General features: G+C 42.2%; 1 pseudogene; it reads left to right on the top strand.

The window, feature by feature from the left end:
* Positions 1-4,633: 4,633 nt before the first annotated feature.
* On the top strand, positions 4,634-5,214 carry LOC120849072 (annotated as a pseudogene).
* The last annotated feature ends 1,715 nt before the right edge of the window (positions 5,215-6,929 follow it).

The following is a 6,929-nucleotide window of genomic DNA, read 5'->3' as shown; positions in this document are numbered from 1 at the left end:
AAAACGCAAAGCATAAGCAATCACCTCGCCGCATTTTTCAGATAGTCTTTCGATTCTGGCAGTTCCTAAGCCTAAATGAACGCGATAGTTGTCGGCCTGGCAACGTCTTTGAAAAGTGGATTGCCTTGACTCAATCGGCCGGGTACTGATAGCACACAAAAGCAGACAGCGTCCCCATAGACCGTTTGCTAAATTTCCCAAGCACCGAGGTGCATGCTACGATACTCCGTTTCACCTTATGTTGTACCGCAGAGAAGGCTAGAAGCGCGAGCTCATAGCATTAGGAGCTGCTCTCAACGCACGCGAGCTTGTGCCGCCGAGATGTGCCCTAGAGCAAGGAGCTCGCGCTTTTAGCCTTTCCTGGGGTACATCATGAAGTGAAACAAAGTAGAGTTTAGTTAAATGCGCTGCGCTTGCTGGCGTCTGCAGTAGTAAGTATTCTAAAGCAAAAAACCTACAACAAATTTTGCCGTGCACGCGCGTTCGTCAAAGATTTATTATGATTATTTACTTCGAATATTCTATAAGTGGAAGGCCAGCGCGCGCGGACCGTAGAATTATACTTGCAGTGTTCTCCTCGATGTTTGTGTAATTTACTAATAGGTGAATTTTCACTGGAACCGAAATACAGGTTTATCAATTTATGACGGTGTTATATACAGTTCTTACATGCTGGCCAACCATACTGCCGGTGCAACACCCGCGTTTCATTGCTCACTTCTTTCTCATCGTTTCTAGGACTGAACTTCGTCGTCCACTTTCGAACTTCGAAGGAAATTTCAACGAGGCTTGTCTTCACTTCAGACAGCCAAACATTTAGAAATTTTCCAAACAAGGGTTAATTTAGTTTTACCTTACCGATTACCTGTACCACGAGCAATAAAAATTGTTTCTTGAGCTCAAATGTATGCCGCGCTATGTCGCGAAAACACGGTAGCGCGCATTTTTGGGTCCCACCATTTAGGGAACATCTCCACGGAAGCCACTTATATTCGCTACAGCCAGGAGGTGACACCAGCCACCACCGCAATAATAAAACACGGAGCTATCGCTCATCCAGCCTTCGTGAAACTTGGCTAGGTACTTTGAGGTACCTAGTAGGGAAGGGCGGTTAACTTTTAACCGCGGTTAAAGTTAACCGGCTTCGAGCAAACGGGCCCAGATTGCGGGCACTTCGGTCGGGATTCGAACCCGCCACCTGGGGATCCGTAAGCCGGCGCTCTCGCCTCGGGAAAAACGTGATTAGCGTTCGGCGCATGCGCTCTGGTGACGACGCTATTCTTTCAGTACGCAAAGCTTTAGCGTGCGCTATTCTAAAACTCATTAATAGTGACTTTTCGTAGATCGTCTTCACCGTCCCGCAAGGCCCTCCGCAACCCGCTACGATAGCGGGAACTCCACATTCAAGGCTATGGGCGCGCAGGCGCAGTAGCAACTTTTTCGTTGCGGAAGGCTTAGCGGAGGGGGCAACGCGGTCTACGAAAACTCCCTAATGCCTCTTTCCATCGCAAACATAACGTACGCGTTGTCGGAATTTTTCACGAAAAATGGAGTGCCAGTGGTGGAATTAAGATGCCAAAGTTCCAGAGCCTATACTTTTGCCTGATTCGAGAGATAAGCGATTTTTTTTTAAATTTCCAAGGATAAAATGGAGCCCGTTCCAGGCTCAGATGCCGTTCATCTCGTCGTATCACCGGGCTTCATTGGCCGCAATTATCCTTTTGAAGATTTCCTAAAATCGTCAATTTGTTAATCGAACGACGAAAGGTCATCAAAGTTTGGTATACTGTTGCTACATTATGGCAAGGCTTTTGGGCAATGCGTTAATTATTTCCGCGTTGCAAAAAAAAAAAAAAAAACGTTTCGTTTTTATTTTTTTAAATTTCGGCTGCACTCTGTCAGTACTAGTGAGTTTTAGCAGACCGTTCCAATACCTCCGATATCCCCGATAAGGATCCGATGCGCCCGCAAAGGCGGCGGCAGAGTATCGAGGAATCGTTACTGGAGTCATCGACACGATCTTCTGAAACTCTATTGTTTTTTACACGCTCCGATAGCGGTACCCGGGGACGATAGGATGTGTGCGCCGAATCGCAGTGGAAGTGTCGGGTAGCCTAAGCGGCATGCCAAGAACGGCATGCTACAAATCCCTATCGAGATCATGGTTGGAAGATCTTCTCCCGAGGCATTCGAGTTTAGCAAGAGCGACGTTTGCGCGCCGAGAGTGACAGCGGCAAGAAGCATGCACGCGTCGGAGTGAGTGAGTCGGCATTCCGCGAGGGCCACTGGCCTCTCGCCAAGACCCTTTTCAAAAGTGCATCGCGAAAACAATGGCGATCGCCATTTCTCGGGCACGAAACGTTTGACTGGATCTGAGTCGTCGCCGTATAAAAGTTGAAATTTTACGCAGTGCGGATTATCTACGGTTGAGGACTACACGAGGACTTTTTTCTTTCCGAGATTGTTCATCGTGACTGAACGTGACGGATAAAGATTATTTGAATGAAGATTTCTGCATTATACGAGAATCTTCGTGAGCTAATAAAGTAAGCATTTGTCGAGGTGTGCTTCGTATACGCTATTTCTTTCCTGCGGACAATGCACCAGGTGTGGAGGCAAGTAAGGAAGGAAGGACAGAACTCTAGCGCTAGCGTGCGCTAAAAATTGCGTACGTTATTTTAAAACTTCCTTTTGTTTTGCTCCGAGATGCTAGTTGGTTTGCGTGCAAGGCGGGCGCCTTCACTCCTCAGCTTTCACGGATTAGGGTCAGTGGCCCGTCCGGGAAGACGCACCCCTGACAAAGTGAACGCGGAAATTCGGCGAGGGAGGGGTTGGCGCTAATCATGTATAATTAACTTATTACAAAAAACAAGAAAAGAACACGCGTGGTCGTATGATTTTGCACCGATTAAAGCCGAAAGACAATGGTTGTTGAATGTTTCCGGTCTAGCGACGACTATTTTCCTTGAAACTCTTTCCCGTAGAGGTTCGTCGGACTTGTTATCTCGTGGATCCTGCGTGTTTTCAGTGTCTACTTAGAGGTCACTGTGGTTCTTGGAAGACGCTGCCAACATCAGCCTGATCCAGGGCCGCAAACCGTGGAGAATGCGTCCCTTCGCCTGAGGAACGGAGATTCGTTCATTGTGGTCAGTTTTGTTTTCAAGGGCTTCCGGGGCTACGGGTTCGGCTTAATGTCAGCCCGTCTTAGGTGCCAGGGTCGCCAGGTTGGGCTATAAATAGCCGAATTTTTCGTAGGTTGCGGAAAAACCTGGTGGTTTGCTATTTGGCTATTTCTGGAATATTTCACACGATATTCAAGCAATTTCGAAGCACTTGCTTTTGTAAGCCTTAAACATGCTATTTTGGAGCCAGGTAGAAAACAAAGATTAAGTCTATGAAGTTAAAAAGATAAATATCAAAATAACAAGCGTGATAACAGAATAAGTGGGTCCTCAAATGGTATTTGTCGCAGAGACACGATCGTTTTATGTAAAATACTGCCGTTTAAGTTTTTTTTTTTCTTTGCGCTTTTAAATACCGCAGTGATATACAGTACCCGTGCTCCGCCATAGGTTCTGGAAACCAGTAATGTTTGGTCTTCTGGCATTCTTTTGTAAACAAATATGTTATGCCATCAATGTTCCAATTGTTTCAAATACCTTGTAAAAAGTGTTATGTTTTCAGCCATTTGGGTTATTTCTACAGCCCGACATTTGGCTATTTTTCGGCTCTATCTAACAAAACTGCGAGTACCGAAAACCCTGGAAGCTGCTCTGCTCTAAGTGCTGGGAAAGCTGTGTACACCGACATCTGCCGAAAATTTCGCTGTCTAACGCTTCTCACAGACAATCGCAGCGACGACGAACTAATCAAGCAAGCTGATAGGCTAGCGGAGATTTGCGAGGACGACCTTGAGCCGACCTTTTCACCTTAAGTCCTTAAGTTCTTTCATTATCTACAGAGTTGCACTTGTGAAGACGAAAGTGCTCGACGACTTTTGAAAATGTTTTTGTTTTCTTTTTAATGTTGCAGGAGAGAGCGAGAGCGAACGATCCTTTTCAAATCTGTCTTTGATTAAAAATTACCTTCGCTCGACTCTCGGCAACGTAAAGCTGAACTCCCTCACCATCATGTCTCTAGAAGAGGACTTTTTGAGTGAAATATCTTTCAATGAAACAATATCGGAATTTTCAATGTTGAAGAGTCGGAAGGTGCCGCTTTAATGTAATGTCTGTTTGTATTCCTGTGCTTTGTGAGTTGTTTCCATTTTGTTTGACTGAATTCGAAACGTCTGTGACAAACACTTTATCTACTTTCCCGCTATTTCTCAATCGTAAAAATGTTCCTGCGTTGACTTTCCCACAGAACACTGGGAAAGTCAATAACTGCCATCTACGAGGTGAACTCTGTTATTTTGGAAAACTTAACCAAAAAAGACAAGGCACTTCTCTCGATCACAAAAGAATGGGCAAAGAAAATGTCCTATCAGTTCGAATGGCACCAAAATGGAAAGATTCTTGTCAGGCGTGGGGTGGACGAGCGCGCAACTGTTGTTAGATGTGAGGATGACCTGCGAAAGTTGCAGTAATCTCTTTCATTTCTTTGAAAATCCAATTGGTTGTTTATCGTTTTAATGCTTGGTCATGATTGTTTACTTCCATGTGACCTTGGAGCACATCTTGGTCCTGAACACCATGCTTTCAAGGAAATATTGTCATGTGAATGCCCAGTCTGCTAGAAATAAAAATATAGATTTTGGACGATTTTTTTAATCAGGTTCCTTTTTTTGTTCGACGTAGTAATGTTATCGGAAACGTGGTATCGTAATGATAGTGATGTTTTGAAACTTCCTCGATACGTTAGCTTTTCCTTAAACCGCACTACTCGCCCAGGTGGCGGGGTATGTCTACCAATTAAAGACACAATTAACTGTGAACTATTGTCAGATTATTAATGTATTACAGGGGACTATAAACTATCAACAGTGCGCGCGATATGTGTACTCTTAATTTGTTTTATTGGCCACCAGATGGAAATAGTGAGAACTTTTTGGAATTTTCCAAAACATACCTTCGTTTTGTCAATGATAATAGCTATACCGTAATTTGTGATGGGGATTTTAATATTGACATGCCGAAAGATACTACACTGAAGAGGGAAATGAATATGATCACAGAAACCAATGGATGTATGAACACAATAAATATTGCAACTAAAGTTACTGTAAGCTCTGAAACATTAATTGATCTCTCTATTAGTAACCCCGATAGTGCAAATATAAAATCCGGAGTTATAAGCTACTATTTAACTGATTGCCTTCCAATATTCATGTGTTTGAAAACAAGAAACCATGTATCGTACCCGTTTCAACATATAACCACTGGAAGGTTGAATGCATTCAGACAAGTGATTGCAGAAAATAATGGGTGTGATATGTTTGGTTCAGAACATGTTGAAGAAGTCTATGGACATTTCTTATAACTATTTAAAAGCATTTATAGTCGTCATTTTTTGTACAATACGTTTAAGGCATCTAAAAAGTTCAGAAAACCGTGGATAACACCTGATTTACTTGAAAGAAAATTAAAACAAAGAACGCGATGTACCAAACATTTGATAAACCTAGAGACCCGCAAAGACTACGGTCCTTTAATATATATCGCAAGCAACTACAAAATTATTACGTATAGCTAAAGTTGAGGATCATGATGAGGTGTTTAAGAATACAAATGGTCGTACGCACTTTGTTTGGCAAAAACCAAATTCAGTGTTATATCTTGGTTCAGGCCAACAGCCAGTTGATAATATTAACCGGGATGGTGTGGGTCTAAGTGGCCTTTCCTTAGCTAATGCTTTCAGCGAATATTTTGCGAATTTATCTGCTTCAAACATTAATAGTGATCCTTGCAGATACATAGAATTCAGAAATAGTCGTTCCATGTTTCTTGAACCTGTCACTCACAGATGCTGAGGTATTTTTTTACATTTATGCAATTAAAAAACTGCTCTAGCTGCGATTGCGAAGATATACAAATACGCCCACTAAAGTTCGTAATTGATATAATGATGCCATACGTAACCCATATTTTTAATCTTTTTTTTTTCGTCTGGAGTATTTCCTACGGCGATGCAGGTTGCGAAAGTATCCGTCCTTCACAAGAAAAGAGATAAAAATAATTTCAGAAATTATCGACCGATTTCAATTCTTCCCTTATTTGAAAAAGTAATACAGTCCCGTCTCGTACAATTTGCGAATAAGCACGATTTACTCTCCCCTTCGCAGTTTGGTTTCAGAAAAAATCGTTCCACGCAATCAGCCCTCTTGTCCCAGAACGAATATACATTACAACATTTCGGAGAAAAAAGAAAGGTTTCTGGTGTGTTTGTAGATTTTACTAAAGCCTTTGACTTCGTGGATCGTAAAATTCTGCCTTGTAAACTTAATTACTATGGTATTCGAAGGTTGCCGTTATCACTCCTAAATTCACAATTGAGTCACCGCTTCCAATACTTTAACATTAGAGGTCATTTCTCCGATAGAGAGCGTATTATTTCAGGGGTTCCACAAGGAAGTATTTTAGGGCCCTTTCTTTTTATCCTGTATATAAACGATATTATGACTATAGACCCTTTTGCTAAATTTGTAATTTATGCAGACGACACTAGTAGTATATTTATTTCCTCTTTAAATAGCGACAAAATAGTGGATGCTGTTAATTTTATTCTGTAAAGGTTGGCGGCTTGGGCAAAAGAAAATGGACTAAGTACTAACACTGAAAAGACAAAGGCTAATTTCTCTCGTGCGAAAAATAAACAATTTTTTTTTATGCCAAGGCGTATAGTGTTTAACTCAAGTCCGATGGAGATCGTGGATAATTTTAAAACACTAGGTATTTTTTTTCTGGAAATATGTCATGGGATAGCCATGT

Source organism: Ixodes scapularis, unplaced genomic scaffold, assembly GCF_016920785.2.
Source record: "Ixodes scapularis isolate PalLabHiFi unplaced genomic scaffold, ASM1692078v2 PGA_scaffold6__148_contigs__length_123643588, whole genome shotgun sequence".
In the NCBI taxonomy this organism is placed as follows: domain Eukaryota; kingdom Metazoa; phylum Arthropoda; class Arachnida; order Ixodida; family Ixodidae; genus Ixodes; species Ixodes scapularis.
This window is presented reverse-complemented; position numbering and strand designations above follow the sequence as displayed.